This window comes from Pinus tabuliformis, chromosome 5_1, assembly GCF_031772625.1.
Source record: "Pinus tabuliformis cultivar Carrire ecotype Pingquan chromosome 5_1, CPIR1, whole genome shotgun sequence".
Classification (NCBI taxonomy): domain Eukaryota; kingdom Viridiplantae; phylum Streptophyta; class Pinopsida; order Pinales; family Pinaceae; genus Pinus; species Pinus tabuliformis.
In genome coordinates this window covers 405,008,428-405,026,589 of record NC_142305.1, presented here as the reverse complement: position 1 = coordinate 405,026,589, position 18,162 = coordinate 405,008,428, and the positions used below count along the sequence as shown (strand labels likewise).

General features: G+C 34.3%; 1 pseudogene; it reads left to right on the top strand.

Annotated features, from left to right (window-relative positions):
• The first annotated feature begins 260 nt into the window (after positions 1-260).
• Positions 261-704, top strand: LOC149165192 (uncharacterized; annotated as a pseudogene).
• The last annotated feature ends 17,458 nt before the right edge of the window (positions 705-18,162 follow it).

The following is an 18,162-nucleotide window of genomic DNA, read 5'->3' as shown; positions in this document are numbered from 1 at the left end:
CCATCACCTTGAACTTAACAGCTTTGACTCTTTCACCAAACCAAATTTATGGTTTCCTTATCCAATGACCCAAGAAACGTTCCCACTAAGATAATATGCACCTTTTACCCATATGTCAAGGAGTCAAAATCATAGTACCAATTTGAATCTGGTTGAGAAGATTACCCACTAAGAGAATATGCACGTTTTACCCATATGTCAAGGAGTCAAAATCATAGGACCAATTTGAATCCGGTTAAGAAGATTACCCTCCCTCAACCATGCCGATGGCCGAGGAAGTATGCAATAATAATAACAATGATATTGTGAAATTGCAGAGCTGCGATGGCAAAATATTTGAGGTGGAAACAGAGGTGGCATCATCTTCAGGCATCATAAAGAGAATGATGGGGGACTTGGGCACCAACATTACCATTCCTCTGCCTCTCGTTTCTGCCAAGATTATGCGTCGTGTTATTCAATATTGCAGATACCATGTTCTTGATGCCCCCACTGTATCACTTGATGCCATCAAGACGTGGGATGAGGAGTTCGTGAAAGCTCTTGTAGAAGATCGCGCCATATTGTTTGAAGTTACAAAGGCTGCCCACTACCTGGTGGTCACAAATCTTTTGGACTTGATGTGTCAAACTATTGCCGATATGTTGAAAGGGAAAACCGCTGAACAGAGGCGTGAGATTTTAAACATTCCGAATGAAAATTAATCGTTAAATCACTCTGCAATGACAGAGTACTTTGCTTTCTGCAATTTGGTTTGGTTCGTTTGAACATGAATTTGATAGCATGTCATTAGGTTTAGATTCACTGCAAAATTCACGGAGGATTTTAGATCATATCTTTTAGATCTCGAGGATTCTAGATCTTTCTACACTATCATTAGTTTCTAGAATCATAGGCAGGATTTTAGATCCTCCTACACTGCCAGTGGTTTCTAGATCATTCCAGATCTGAATCACACATAGGATTTTAGATCCCTCTTCTACCTCTATAAATTTATAATTTCTCTGGTCAAGGAAAGCAAGCCAAGGCCCAAGCCTATTATGTAATGCAAAGTGATTTATGTTCTCCAGTAATTGTTTTATCTATTCCTTTGTTTTTTATTAAGTAATCTTCTTGTTTTTCCATTTGTCTATTTCTGTGAATTATTCTCCTTATTGCCGTCTATACAAACACTATGTTTAGTATACACATTTCCTTACATATTTTAGTAGTTTTTGCAAAGACGGGAATTTTTATGACACAATCTCTCATTATTTTGGCTTAATAAATGAAAAAATGTAGCCAATTTTACATAGGTGATGGGATGTGAGAGTGATAAGTAATGTAACATTGTTAATACATTGATAGAAATATGTTACGAGTATACATAATTATGTTACGTAGTATACCCTTTGCACTTTGAATGAGGTGACTCTCCGGTTGTAATTAGTTTGCATGAGGTGACTTTTTTTTGTTGTAATTACTTTGCATGTAGTAAATTGTTACTGTTATTATTGTATATTTGTTATAATTATTTTGCATATAGTGAATTGGTAGATATTCAGTATGAGGTAGATCTCAATTACCCAGTATGGGGTAGATCTCACTTTATATTTACGAATACTAAAAAAAAGGTTTTATTTAGGTGAAGCATATGGGCCAAATACCATGCGCCAAATTATTATTAATACTATGCAAAAAACATTCTTAACCCTAATATTAATATTAATAAAAATAAAGATGACACATGGTATAGAGAACCAATGGTATTGACCCATAGTATTCACATGGAATGTAGACTATATAAAGGGGGGAATTAAACCATCATAGATCCATCTTTAATCTAGATCTACTAAGCCTCGAGAGGGATCAAATATCTTAATATGCCAACTAGCATAAAGTGAAAAAAGATAAGATTTGATCCCTCGCGGGGCTTGGTACATCGAGAGTAAAGATGGATCTATGGTGGTTTATTTAGAAGTATGCATAATTATTATTCTAATTTATGTTTAATATAATAATAATAAAGTACTATTTAATGTTTGTGTGGATAGGTATAGAAGAGATATTGTAATCTAATGTGATGTTATTGTAATTCTAATTAATTTACGGTTTTTTCAAAGATTTAGGTGTTCTAATCATATAAAAAATTTGGTAGGTTGTTGAACTACATTTTCTCAAGCTACTTTCAATTGTTTTTTGGTCAATAATTTTCTTCTCCAAAGTTTGCCTAGGCTAAATCTTCAACAATTCCTAGATTTTTTTGTTCAAATATAAGTAAGAAAACCACTTTTGTTTATTTTAATTATAAATAATCTTAAATTCATATATAAATTTTATTAGAATTCCATTATGGTTTTCTCCCCATATTTGAAATTGTGAACAATGAGCTATTTGTTAGTTGAAACTAAGTCCTAGCCAATAGATCTAAAATTGTAAATAGTGGGTTGCTTGTTACTTGAAACTAAACCCTAGCCAATAGATCTAAAATTGTAAATAGTGGATTGCTGGTTAGTTGAAACAAAGCTCTAGCGCTTCACAATGCGGCTACTAATAATGAGCATGTAAAAACAAAGAGGGGGATTTCCCGTCAATTTTTACGAATCAATGAAGGAACGATGCCACTTTCACGTTTGACAATCCTTAGGAAAGCGGCCTTTGAGAGAAATAAGTTCTTAAATGGTCGTTTGCAATGGATAGCATTGCAAGGCACAAATTAGTGGAAGTTACATTCGCACTCCCCGCCAAACACCAAGTTTAAAGAAATATTATTATATTTGGTTCTCCACATGTATTATCAATTAAATTTAAAATGATGACTGCAAGCAGTGGAATCCTTGCTTGTAAGTGTGTGCCATTAATTGTTTGTAGTTCAAAGATCTGATCAATCCACATCTGGTAGAAATATAATTCCGAGCAATGTTAGATGATCACAAATTAAGTATAATGAAACCTTTCAATGGCGTTGTTGCATATGCGGATATAATTGAATCTCTTAATCTCGCTTACACGTTTTTCACTTCTTCCTTTATAGGCCTCGATCCTTATGTGTTCTTTCCCGTAGATATATCCTTTCTCTGGTGTACCATAAGGTAGTTGTAACATGTTATATATCGAAAGGGAAACAAAAAAGAGTTTACATTTATCTTGAATCAAATTTTAATTAACCTATCAAAACAAACATAATGTTGAGGTGAATGTTCAGAGGGGTGAAAAAATGTCATTCTCATTAGGTTTTGACTATATAAACCATGACTCCTCGACTAATGGAGTGCAATGAGAGATAGTGTATAATAAATAAGATAAATGGGGCACCCCAGTTCTGGTTCCTTGCTAACCATTTGATCGTGCCAGCGTCCTTGCCTAGCCATTTGATAGGGCCAACGTTCCTTCCTAAGAATTGAAATGGAATCAAACATGCCATTTATTACATCAGTTGCACCTCTATCACAGGTTAAAATATTATAAAGTCAAATTATAGCCTCGAATGTGTCAATATGAAAGCCACCACATTACATGTGCATGCCCATAAAAAGAAACAGATGCTACCTTCGTGCATGGATTACACTTTGCATGCCCACGACAACCAAGGAAATCGACACGTGAAATATGTCATTGGATGTTATCCTGAACAGCTCCAAGTGTGCAATCTGAAATCGTCAAGCCAAATATGTCCTTGTATATTTTGTCAGCCAACTCCAACTGTGTATCCATGGTGATGTAACTTTAATTAAGGGACATTTTATGCTTAGAAAGAACGATTACACAGTAGTATATGTTAGGGTTGTCAAACCTTCATAGAGGAAGGTGTATAGTAACATTGTGGTGGCATAAACGATGACTACTTTCACACGATGACATAAATGATGATTGCTATCACAACGAGTACAGACTACATAAACGATTGTGAGGTACTATGCTACTAGGCCTGCCTCTTCAACTTGGAATATGTTTATCAAACTTGGGCTCTCTTATTTTTCGCGTAGCATATTCTTTCTATAGCAAGTAGGTTATACAACAAGTTAGGATCTGGAATTATTCTATCATAATGAATCGAACCCCCTATGAAAGATAGGCTAGAGTGCATGCAACTGAGGAGTTACTTTCACTTGATCACTGTAGCAACTGGCTATACTAGATATTATGCTCTTGCATTTGTTTGTGCATGCCCCACCAACAAAGGAAAACATAGATGCAGCCCTAGCTTCCCTGATAGGGGGCAGAGCGAATCGCTAAGCAAGTACCCCATTTTGTTCCTTCAGTTCCATGCTTTTCTCTCCCCAAGAGGAACAATTGATGTTAATGAGTATTTTTCGCTGTGGGGATTTGTCTTTCTTACACCATGGGAAGTTAAAAAGCAAGGTGTCGGGCTTTGAGGCCTGGGTCACTAGCCCTAAACCTAAATGTGAACATAAGTTTTAGATAATTACAGCACTAAAATGGTTGGTAATTTCATGGATAAAACGGTTGGTACTTAACTAAGGTTTTGGATCGAAAACCTTTGACAAAAAATCTGCAGACCTGGTTCATTGAACTGAAAGGTTACTTGAAACCTTCTATTATACGAAAACTGGTCTTTGAAAAGTACTAATTTTCATGATGGGTTGTTCCAGTGCTGTTGTTCTTTCTTTTACCATGGCCTTTGAGGGGCACTAAAGTCTTTGGATAAAATGTGTGGCAGGTACTCTTCTAGGTCATATCTTGGCCGAATGTCCATTATCATATGTGATGGAGATGTATCCAACCAAGATCTCCAAGGAAATATTCATAGCTGCATTTACTTCTCGAAATAACCAAAGCTTCCTTAGCTCTTCCCATCCAAAGGTATGATGCAGACTTTTCTTTCTTTTAAACCTAATACTTGTATTTACTAAAACGGATTGATGCAATTATTATGCAGATCACTTGATTACAGTATGATTTTTTTGTTATGTGTAGACTTTCCCTAGCGTCATGGAAAATGGATTCGTAGTACTAGATATGAGAGTAGATTCAGAGCTACCCACAACTGCTTCACTGGTTCTTGACCATGTTAATTCATATCTCTACAACGAGAGCCCTGTAGAGGTATTTACACCTTGAATTTCTATATATTGGATTCCAACACAAGGCTGCGTGATTTTATTAGATTTATGTGTGAAAATATAGTGGGATGCCACCATGTTGCCCTTCAAGGAATAGTTTCATAGCTTTTCTTTCTCTATTCCATGATTTCTACAGAGCAATAATATGTTTCCACCCCGCTCTGCCCTATTTTATTTGTTACCACACTGGATGTCAACCTGCACGATCTGTTGTAACTCCAACGCCATTTCCAGTCTCGGTGGAGCTCCTGAATTTGTCTGAGGAGAGTTATGGAAGTATCAAACAATTTTGTGTCATGTTAATGAAGGAAAAAATGTTCCCTCTTTTAGCTTCCTTCCTTTGAGCACAGGTCTTCTACAAGTAATGTATAGGAAGGAGAGTTATATTTCTTCCACGTAGCTTCTTCGTAATGCCCCGACACAACAGACCTACCTCTAGCTAGTAAGCTTAGTAAGAAAACCAGGTCACCCAATCTGCCAAGCAAGGAACCCGATGATATAATCACATAAAGATAGTATTGATACTTCGTTCTCACCAACCCAAATACAACAATAACCACCTTGGAGACTTCTCTCAAAAGACTCAAATCCAAGATCATTCATTGCTCAAGTTTTAGAAAAATAGAAAACCATTGTAACAAATAAAAAGACTTTGTAATATACTACCTCATAATAAGTATTAACCACTACCTCAGTGTATTGAACTTGGAGAAAAGAATTGCTGAAATGCAGAAAGCAAGCGGGTGAAATTGTATTTGGTTTTTTGAAATGCACTGAGTGAACGTTCATGAACCTCAGCAATAGTGTTCTTTTTTTTCTTTTCTTTTCTTTTTTTCTTTTCTTTTCTTTTTTTTTTCTCTCTGAAAATTCCTAACGGAGTTTTACTCTTTCCTTATGAATATTGCAGTCTCCAAATCCTCAAATTGTCAATGCGGCCAAAAGTCCTGCGAAAATTATACCCCGGTATAGGAACCCCTCACAACTATTCAGATCTGGTGGATCTGAGAGATCTGAATGGCGATTCAGATAGCTCTGGGCGGCGGAACAGACTGTTGCTGCGGATCTGATGGATCTAATAGATTGGAATGGATCGTCTACTAACTCAAAACTGCGGGACTGATGTTTGCTGTTGTTGCACCTCTTTGCGCGTTGATCTGGAAGATATGATGCGTGATCCCCAGATCGCAATATACATAAGGGTCTGACAGTAGTACTCGGCCCAATATTTCAGGGCTCTAACTAAGGAGGATCAACCGTACCCTTAGCCGTACAACCCGACTACCCTATCGTACGGACGAGTAATCTCTCTGAGTGCTGTTATCGGTGTACCGTAGCAGTAAGACGGCCGAAGGTTTATCTATGGCGAGGTTGCAGAGGAGATAAGGGGCTTCCGATATACCCAAAAGGTACTTGGAAGACATTCCACATGCGGTTCTGTCTAATGCGCTACTACTTGAAGGGGTACCCACAGGGGTTACCGATAGGTATGTTAGCCCATCTCAGTAAGGCACTCTTAGTAATACACAAAAAATAGAAAAATAGCTACAACCAGAGAACTATAAATAAGTAACATGTCCAATAATAGGTACTACACGCGAAGGAGTAGGACTGTCGTAAAATAACATGTGAAATCAATGGCATCTAGCATTAGTGCTAAAAAAAACTTTGGATAGAAATAAGTTGTCATTACAGACAAAACCTTTGGATATAAATAATTTGTCACAATGTACAACATTCTTGAACTTTGGATAAATATAACTTAGTCACAATATTTCACATTGTGATGAACGAAGCCTGCAATAAGAGGTTGATTTCCTTCAACAAGAACGTTTCATTAAAATTCAGATGAATCAAGATCGACACTATAAAACTTTGGTTAAACAATGATAAATCTAGAAAACAAACAGTCAACGACTCAATTAATTGTGCATAAATGATCACCGATCATTATAGTCATGTTGAAGGCATAAATGATCTACCGATCGTTATAGTCATGTTGAAGGAAGGGACTAATAAGGGGATTAAATTTGATTTAAGGGACAACAGATTTAAATAATGATGGTGTTGTAAAATCAAATTTTGCTAGTAATTATATTGTGTTAAAATTTGTGTTAAAATTTGAATTTCTAAGGGATTTTGAAAATATAAAATGTAATTTTTTGGGTGGAAGACATATAATGTCATGTCCTGTAAATATTTGGACTCAATAAAATTACATAAAATAAAGTTAAACAAAAATATTAATGTAAGTAACTTAACTATTTTAACTTAAAAGTATTCGTGTAGAATAACCAATTAAACCAAACTTAGACCCATGTTATCTCCAAATCTAACAAGTTAAAGGGATCAAATCTCTTTTCACTATAAAAGATATTTGTATCTCAAGAGATTTGATCCCTTTGGGTGCTTGGTAGATCCGAGGTTAGGATGTATCTAGGATGGTTTTACAAATTTTAGTTGTTTTGAGAGGCACTCTCGAGCCAAGTATAGAAGAAATGTTGTAATTTGTAAGTATTTTGACTTGATCAAATTACATAAAATCCAAATTAAATTAAAAAGAAAATAAAGTAAATAAATAATTAATTAAACATTATGGGACTCTATTTTAACAACGCATGGTTTTTCTCATGGTATTTCTAACCCAAGGTTTTTCCCATGATATTCTTTGGCAACAAAGGATATGCTTATTCCTAGGAAGACTATACAAGCAACATATAACTCAGATACCATTTTTTCATCCAAGGTGCAAACCCATGAGATTACATTCATCTTCCATCAAAAGTGACACATATCAATTTCATAATCATGGTGACAAACCATCAAAAAAAAGAATTCATGAGGATAAAGAAGGTTTTACTTTTAAATAAAGTGAAAATATAGACAGTGGTTCAAATAAATGGAGATAATTTTAAAACTTTATTTATTTCTTTGTATCTAAAGAGTTCATGCCATCTTAAATAAATGGATATATTTGTCATGTTCTTATACTCAAAATTTGAAAAAAATCAGATTTTTTTTCAACCTTTTAAGTTTGTACCATATTTCGAAGAAGTGGAAACATATTGTGTAGAGGTTTTACATATTTTCCCTAATTAAGAAGTTGTGGAAAAAATCAGATTTTTTTTTCAACCTTTTTAGTTTGTACCATATTTCGAAGAAGTGGAAACATATTGTGTAGAGGTTTTACATATTTTCCCTAATTAAGAAGTTGTAGAATTATCTATAGGAGCCATTTTATGATTTTATTTTAGTTATTATAGCAATTTTGTTTAAGATAAATTCAAATGTTTTATTTTTAGTCAAATTTAAATCTATAATAGTTCACCAACTTAGCAATTTTTGTAATTGAAGTTGTATTTTTAAATGTAATGATAAATGTAATATATTTAAAATTAAAAACAAAATAAAAAACTTAAAAAATTTAACCATTTAAATTTACCCCCTTTATTTTCATGTGATTTTTTTTTAAATATTGTCTAAAGTAATTGAGTTGTTCCTCTCACATGAACTATATTTACTATTTTATTGTTTCAAATGAATATCAATTAAGAATATGTTTTTAAATCACTGAAAGTAAAATGCCAACCATTGTATTATGGAACTCTTATTTTTGGACTCAAATAAAAGAATTCCCATATAAAAGTTGTTGCCATGCATCTATGCCACAACTTCAATATTCACAAGGACTTGTCAGGTATATACTATTTTATTCTAAGTCGTAGATGTGCATCCCTAAGATGCAGCTCCTACAACCTCAAGCCACAATTGTTGCTACTTTAATGCACAATTGTCGCACCTGGATACAAGAAACTTATTTATGGAACCATTGCGGCAACCCTAAGTTACAACTGCTATTCCCTTTATTAAAATAAAAGAATTATTGTATAAATGTTCTTTCTATGTATCTGTGCCTGAACTTCAATATTGAAAAGGAATTTTCAAGTATAATGATATCTTAATATATATGTTTTCCTGTAAATATATAATTTTTATTCCAAGTAGCAGATGCTACATCACCAAGTCATAGCTTCTACAACCTTAAGCATCAATTGTTGCAACTTTAACATATAGTCACTGCAACAAGATACAAGGGATTATTTTATTGAGCCACTGCTACAACCTTAAGTTATAGTTGTTGTTCCCTTACTCAAATAAAAAAATTCTCATATAAATGTCGGTTTCCATGTATCTATGCCTCAGCTTCAATACTGACAAGGGCTTGTTAGGTATAATGATCTCTTAATTCCCCATTATTTTCAAACTAACTATGACTTATTGTAAAGCCCACCCTTTTCCTCTCACCATACATTCCACTATCTTAGAAATCAGTTGCGAGGAGGGCATTCAGGCACTTGTTGAATTTCAAATTTTTATGGGGTAAATTTTCTGGTCATAAATCATCTCATTCTACTTACTCCCTTAAAATGCCATTTTGAACCAATTTGTGTAAATCATTCTAAAAAATAACATTAGTGACACAAAAAAAAAATTGCGGAGAATCATTCTTATAAGTATTTCCATAAAGTTTAACAACAATGTTGCATCAATGACTATATAGGACCTTTCCTTATCCTCTAAAAAAAACTCCATTCCAGTATACTTTAGGTGATCTTTTTGAACTACATTTGATCTTATATGTCCCTCAGTATCAAAGAGTTTTATTTAGAGCCTCCAAATGTCTAGATGGAAGCTCGTTCATTTTATTTTTTAATTTCCAATGATGTCGGTCTTATAATGTCGTTTCCTTCAAAATTCCATTGGTCTTACAATGTCCTAGTGTCAGCCTTCAGACACCCATTTCGACAACACAAAAGTCGCAACTATGGCAGGTTCGTCGTAATATATTTTAAAAAATCTATGATGACATCATTCTTCTGACCCCTTTCTGATGGTAGAAACATCGCAACTATGGTAGGTTTGTCGTAATATCTTTTCTAAAATTTTGCAGCATTGTCGATCTTCCGACTCACATTTGGACAACACAAACATCATAACGATGGCAAATTTGTCAGAAAATATTTTCGTAAAATTCTCACTAACGTCAATCTTCTAATGCAATTTTCGACAGCACAATATGTTGTCACAATGGGTAAACTGTCAGAAGAAGTTTACTTTCAGCAGGTCATCTGACGATGGTTTGCAACAAATATATAGGATCATTTATCAAACTTTCAACAAAATGTCAATGAGTATATTCAAAGAACAGATTCCAGAGATTCGATGATTATTATCATCATAATTTTGATGAAAAAGACGATGTCGAAATTACAACTTCACCGGAAACGACGTTTCCTCATATCTCCTTTTTCATTATAGTGGCGAAACAACATTGCAAAAATGACAAAGTGTCATCATAAATTGGGTCAATATTTAGTAGTGTGAGCTTGAAAACACGGGTTGATGAATCTCACTTTTGGAGGGCCTCGATAGGCCATAATTCAAACCCACATGCAAAATTTTCCCTTTACACCAATGCAGCCATTGGCACCATCCCTCCTCGGCCACAACTACTTGCTTATCCCGTTCATATCCCTAATATTGGTAAGGCATCCCAATTAGGCCATGATAATGGGCTTTCAACATATTGCCAATATGTTGAAAGGGAAAACCGTTGAACAGATGCGTGAGCTTTTCAACATTCGGAATGAAAATTAAGCGTTAAATCACTATGCGATTGCAGAGTACCTTGCTTTCATCAAGTCGGTTCATTTGAACATGAATTTGAGAGCATGTCATTATGTTTAGATGGGCTGCAAACATTATGTCAGTGTACATATTTCCTTACGCATTCTAGGTTGGTTTTTTTTGTTTGTTTGTTTGTTTTTTTTGGCACTTTGACTTTTTCTAGTAGTAAATTTTGCAATTTAAAGGCAGTATTATACTCTGTGACCGGAATTTTTATCACAAAAAATGGATCGTCTTTCAATCTATTATTTTAGGGTCATAAATGAAAAAATATTGTTAATTTTACATAGGCGATGGAATGCGAAAGTGAGAAGTACTATAACATTGTTAGTACCTTGATAGAAACATGTACACCTTTTGCACTCTGAATGTGGTGACTCGCTCCTGTTGTTGTTATTATTTATTTGGAAGTATGAATGGTTGTTTTTCTATGTTCAATTTATTTTTAATGTAATAAAAGAAAAAGATACTATTTAATGTTTGTATGGATAGGTATAGAAGATATATTGTAATGTAATGTGATGTTATTGTTATATTATGTTATTTAAATATTTTGGTTTAATTCTTTAATCAGTATAAATTTATCTTAATCATGGATTTAACATGAGTTGAGCTGGATCAGGTTTTTTTTTTTTCTGGTGCTTATTTTAAAGTGCAAAAAACAATGTGAAATTTTTTAATGTTTAAATTATATTTTTTAATTTTATAGGGATTACTTAGATGTGCACTGATTCATTTTATAAGTATATTAAACTAGTTTTTTTCAAATATATTTAACATTAATTTATATTAAAATATTTTTCTGTTTTCTTTTTTATTAAAGAACATTTTCTTTCTATTTAGAGAATATTTATGTCGTAAGGCATTCCATGTTGGAAGAACTTCCCCAGTTTCCACTTTGTATTCCTATGTTCTCGGTCCAGGGCTTGCATCTAGCCCTACGAAACCTACTAGTATTGTGAGTTTTCTCTATTTGTCTACACTTTTAAATTTGCTTCATGTGTATTTCTAGGAAACAAGGTGGTGTAAGATATACGTTCTCACTTCTTTTATTTTTTGGGAATCGACCTCCTTTTCTCTCAAATGGTTAGTTTTTTTTATTTTGTTTGAGATTTATTTTAAATGCTTAGAGGTCCAATGTTTTTACTCTAGTCTCCCTTAATATGACAGCAGTCACTTCTGTTTTTTCTACTTCTTGTGGCGATGGCCGCATAAGAAAGTCACACCTTGCACTTCGTGGTCCACAACACCCACAGGGGCTTCACTCATTGAATATATGACATAGCACCTGCATTTGTGGCATACTAAACAATACCCTTAATTTGACTACATATTGGAAAATACCTCTAAAAATCACATTATTTAACCCCCTGCCAATATAAATCCAATACACCTTCCCAATTTATAAAACCACTATTTTCACTAAATATTGTATGTATCAATTTTTTTATTCACATTTTTTATACCCTTTTATTTTTATATCCCTAGTATAGTGACATGATGTCTCTCTTATGACCCCACATGCATTCTACAATGCACCTTTCTTCTTTTGATATACATTGTAAATGCATATTAGTTCTCCCACAAAGCAATTACTTACCCCACACTCAAGCACATGTCACTATGATTTGTGGCATTTAATGGTCTAAGGCACGCAAAGATCAACCATGTTTTAGGAAGATTGGTTATGTGCATGTATATAAAATAACATATAAATTGATCTATATGATGATGAAAAATCAATTAATGAATCTTTATGAATAGATTTGCAACAAATAAGGTGTTCAAGCCCAAGTCTAGACCCTCTAGATGCAAGCCAACTATCTACAACCAAGATTGGGGTCCTAAATCTCAAATCAAGGGTGCAATCCCAACCTACACATGCTTAGAAGAAGAGGATGGAAAAATCCCAACACATGTGCTCTTAAGGGAATAACGCGAAAGCATGAAATCACCTTTTGATTCATTGTCATCTCACCAATGAGATATGGATATCACTCATAGACTATGTAAAATGCAACAATGGATTGGAGATAACATAGAGGCATTAAATGAATGGACTACAACTAGAACATAAGACAAAATTTTGGTTGTAGAGGTGATCTGCTCCATTTGGCTAGCTCAAAAAAATGGTGTATTCCAAAATAAACCTCCAAACGTCTACAAGATTTTCTACATGTTGAAGGAAAGAATTACCTTATCATGCACCTCACTAAAGACAAGGCTTCCTTGCACTCTCATACCTTTGAAATACAATTCTAAAATTTCTAGAGGATATTTTAATTATCCAATTTTAAGGTCACAACCAAGCCAGACACCACATTGGTGTATGAGACCCCCTTACTTGTGGGACAAGGGACCCACCTCCGCACAATGATTTGACCTCTAAGTCAATGAAGGCATACATACTCTACCCCCTCTAGTTTTGAACCTGTGACCGCTTAGGAGGAAACACATTCACAACCATTAGGCCCACTCAAGCTAGATATAGTGGATTTCTCCTTAAGGTCTCTTTTACATAATGAGCGATTACATTGGAAGTAACATCATATAGGAAATAGAAACGACCATGGAAACAATATTAAGAACTAATATCACTTCCTTGAAATAGGAATGACCCTCACATTTCTATAATTAGAGAATCACTTAAAAATTTAGGCTAAAAAATATTAAGGTAATGTCTTGAACACCAAGAACCAAGAGCCTTATTGCCCTATAACAAAGTGACCTATGCAAGATCAAATTTACAAAAAATATTTTCCAGAGAACATCCATGTACACAATTCTACCAGAGAACATCCATGTCCACAATTCTACTAGAGAAAACATCTATAATACCAAAATTAGTTGAAAAGCATGATATGGGACTTTCAAATTTGAAAACCAATTGAGAAGCATGGGATCAAACTTCCAAGATTTTATATAACGATTATCTGAACGAAGGTTCTCGCAAGACGGGCTTAAATGTCCAAGGATGAAATGATATGAGAAAAGCTTTGCCAGAAATTGAAAATAATCTATGTTACCCTTATCCACACAACCAGATCTCTTTTGTTGTCCCTTCTAGGCCTTCCCACTCACTGTTTTAGTCTTTGGAAACCTACACAAGGCACCCTACAACCCACGGTTTCCTACAGAAAGAGCTCCAAACTTTGTTCAAGGGTTAACACCCTTTTCTCCACCTACGCTAGTCTCTGTGCACCTGCAACTTGAAGAAAATGCCCTATAGTAGGCCTCTCGGCTCTCAAACAGTCCTCCATGCAATGTTGCACCTATGGCCCTAAAAGCTTACCTCAAACCTGTTATCACATATAAATTTTTGTTAAAAATTATTTATATGGGAAATTTTTGTTTTGGTGTTTAAGGTTGTAGTTGCTCTCAGGATTTTATACAGGATTATTATTATGATGGTTTGCAAATCTCCAATTATCTCCCAAGTATACTAGTTCTCGGCCACACTCCAAATCACAACATAGATCATCAAAGAGACCACTGATTCTTTCCACCTCTCATGGTTTTGTTTGTCCTATTAACCGCAACCCAATAAAAATCTTGCGTTGGGTGGGCTCTGTCGTTTCCACAATTTTGGGCTTCTGAACCAGATTCGAGGTGTTGCGAAGAAATTATATGGGGAAAGGAAGAATTTATCCGGATTCAAAGGAAATAGGAGGCTAAATCCAGGTATTACACGTTATTGAGCAACATTCCACTTCTTCAAATTGGGATAATTTTGTTTCAGGGAACTATTCATGCACTTTAGATCCTATATTGGTGCCATCAGATGATCATTGTACTCTAGGTTTACAAGGAATGATTAAACACGAGGTTGGATGGTGGGCTGGTTTGGTAGAGGGTGAAAATGATCCATATGGAAGAGTTACAATGCAAGGAAGCTGGCTGCAAGAGCTCCAGGCATTCCTTTGTTTGAAATTTTTGTAACAAAAGACAGTGATCATAAATACAAGGAGAAGGTGTTCTACTTACAACAGAATGGACAATATGTAGATGCTTCCTTTTTAGTATCACCTAAAGCTACTGAAGACTCAGATACTGACACAAAGAAAAATGATGATGCACATGTGGGAGATGAGGGATTGAGATGAGTTCTTAAATTTCTGAAAGTTTGGGATACGTGGCCTAAAATTAAAGGTGTTGAAAGTTGTGACTCCATAACAGGCAAACACATATATAATATTAGGGCTTTTTAATCAGTTAATCTAGGATGTCAATAAGAGAAGGATGATGAAACTACTGGTGAAGATAAAATTGGAGGTGATCTACATAATGATAAAGCAACTGTAAGAGGAAGTGGTGATTTTATGTAGCTTATTAAAATTGCGGCTACGAAAGTTGTCATTGGTACTCTTTTATAGAGTATGGCAGAAGATGCATCTCCAAGCCTTCCTGTACTTCGATTATTTTCTCATCTGTAGCAAATCATAAAAATAACACTTTAAACACAATTAACATGTATTGACCATCTTGGCAAAAACTAGAATTTATTTTGATTTGTTGTTTTGTGAAAGCGAAGATGGAATACCTAGGCCACATAATCTCAAAATAAAGAGTCAAAGTTGATCTTAAAAAAATCAAAATATAACTTATGTTATAATGTATGTCATTTTATAGTTTCAAACATAGCTTAGCATGCTAAGTGGCTTGCCTCTCAAAGGGATGGTTGTGCTTTAAAAAAGTTGCAAAACCATGGAATTTCTGATCATTATGAGTTATGAAAATGAGCACCCAATTCTCTGCCACAATCTTTTCCTATACTAACAGGAATAGAATTGAAGAACCTGTCCAACTGAATCAGTATATTGTTAACTTCCATACCCCTAGCCATAGGTAGTTGTCTCATGTACAACATCTACAATTATGTACACTATCTAAAATTGATCTAAGCCCACAAGTTGAAACATAATATCCAATCAATATATCATGTAAATTTGTCCTGCAAAATAAAGAGTGACGCAGAAGCCTTCTAACGTCCATTCTCACCATTCACGAGACAAGCTTGCTTGTCAGTTCCATGAAGAAAGTTGGTAAACCAATCAGCCGATGACTTTACTTGAGTTATGATTCAAGATTTACTTGAGTTTTGATTCTCTATAGTGAGCATGTTTCTGAAGCAGTCTTGTTCAAGCTGGCATCCTTTGCAGGATGTGTTTTTCCATGTATATAACTGAGGCTGCCAGCATAGATGGTTTCCATTTCAATGTTTCATACTCAACTAGGCATAGTTCAAGAAGATAGAATGCCAGCTTCTCAAGCTGACATTTTATTTTATCAATGGAAATCCTATGTTCCATGCATTTTGAGATAACATAACTAAACTAGTATAAGACCTACCCATGGAGTTGCCACTAGAAAGCACTATCAATGTTAAGCAATACGAAGATCAACATTACCATAAAATAGAGATAGAAAGGTTAATTTGGGATATTTTGAGATGCAGAGTTCTTAATAAAAAGGAAAATCCTTGAATAACTGATTCTAGTACCAAAAAAAATTATTTCAGATTACCAAAGATTAAGATAATAATAAAAACAAATTTCCGATTCCAGTAATAAACAAAATGTTGAATAAACTTCATGAAACCAAATATTTCTCAAAATTATACCTTAGATAAAGGAATTATCAACTCACGATACAACTTGATTTTGCAAAACAATATTTAGTACTCATGAAGGACATTACAAATTCAAGGGTAATGTCATTCAGTTTAACCAAAGTTCTTAATTCTAAGCAATCATGAATGGACTTTTCCAACCATGTCTTAAAAAAATTGTATTTATACACTTTGATTATTTTCTCATCTGTAGCAAATCATGAAAAAAACACTTTAAACACAATTAACAGGTATTGATTATTTTCTCATCTGTAGCAAATCATGAAAAGAACACTTTAAACACAATTAACAGGTATTGACCATCTTGGTAGAAACACGAATTTATTTTGATTTGTTCTTTTGTTAAAACGAAGATGGAATACCTAGGCCACATAATCTCAAAATAAAGAGTCAAAGTTGATCTTAACAAAATTAAAACAATCACATAAAGACCATAATTGAAAACATCTCTTTTATATATCAGACTATTTTATCTCCGAATTGGAATAAAAATCAGAATATAACTTATCTGATAATGTATGTCATTTTATAGTTTCAAACATAGCTTAGCATGTTGAGTGGCTTGCCTCTCAAAGGGATGGTTGTGCTTTAAAAAAGTTGCAAAACCATGGAATTTCTTATCATTATGAGTTATAAAAATGAGCACCGAATTCTCTGCCACAATCTTTTCCTATACTGACAGGAATAGAATTGAAGAACATGTCCAACTGAATCAGTATATTGATAACTGCCATACCCCTAGCCATAGGTAGTTGTCTCATGTGCAACATCTACAATTATGTACACTATCTAAAATTGATCTAAGCCCACAAGTTGAAACATAATATCCAATCAATATATCATGTAAATTTGTCCTACAAAATAAAGAGCGACACAAAAGCCTTCTAACGTCCGTTCTCACCATTCACAAGACAATTTTTCTTGTCAGATCGATGAAGAAAGCTAGTAAACCAATGAGCCGATGACTTTACTTGACCTTTGATTCAAGATTTACTTGAGTTCTGATTCTCTATAGTGTGCATGTTTCTACCAGTCTTGTCCAAGCTGGCATCCTTTGCAGGATATGTTGTCCATGTATATAGTTGAGACTGTCAGCATAGATGGTTTCCATTTCTTCATGCTCAACCAAACATAGTTCAAGAAGATAGAATGCCAGCTTCTCAAGCTAATCCATGGAAAACCCAAAAGAGCATTAAATTTATAAAGATCCCATTTATGGAAGCTTACAGTTAGAACAAAATAGTGCATGATGCCTCTCATGCAACACATCGAAAATACAATGCATTTCATAACATAAGTTAGGCTCAATGCCATCTGAATATTCATCAAAATTTCAAGCAAAGTAGAATACCTATTTATCAGCCTGAGCAGCCTTTCGAAGCCTTTTAATGAAAACAAAGGGAGTTGGTACAACCAAATTGAATCTCAATTTGTTGAGCATCAATTTCTCCTAAAGAAAATGAAACATACCATAAACATGAGCAAAGATAACAATTCCAAATATGAATTAGTTAAACAATTAGAAATATAGAGCTCAAAATATGGGAGACAAGTATGACATAATAATGTGAGAAAACAAAATCTCACCACGGAGAGAAATTCACCACGTGTGTAAACATTGCTTGAGATTGTAATCAGTTCCTTAACATCTAAAGCCCTTAAGGAAAATGAGTTAGAATGTGAAGCCTTATTCTAGATGCCAAATCAACCGCACAAGAAACATGTTTTTAGTCAAAACAAATCAATACAAAATTTCAACTTAACAACGAACTTTCCCTCCTATGA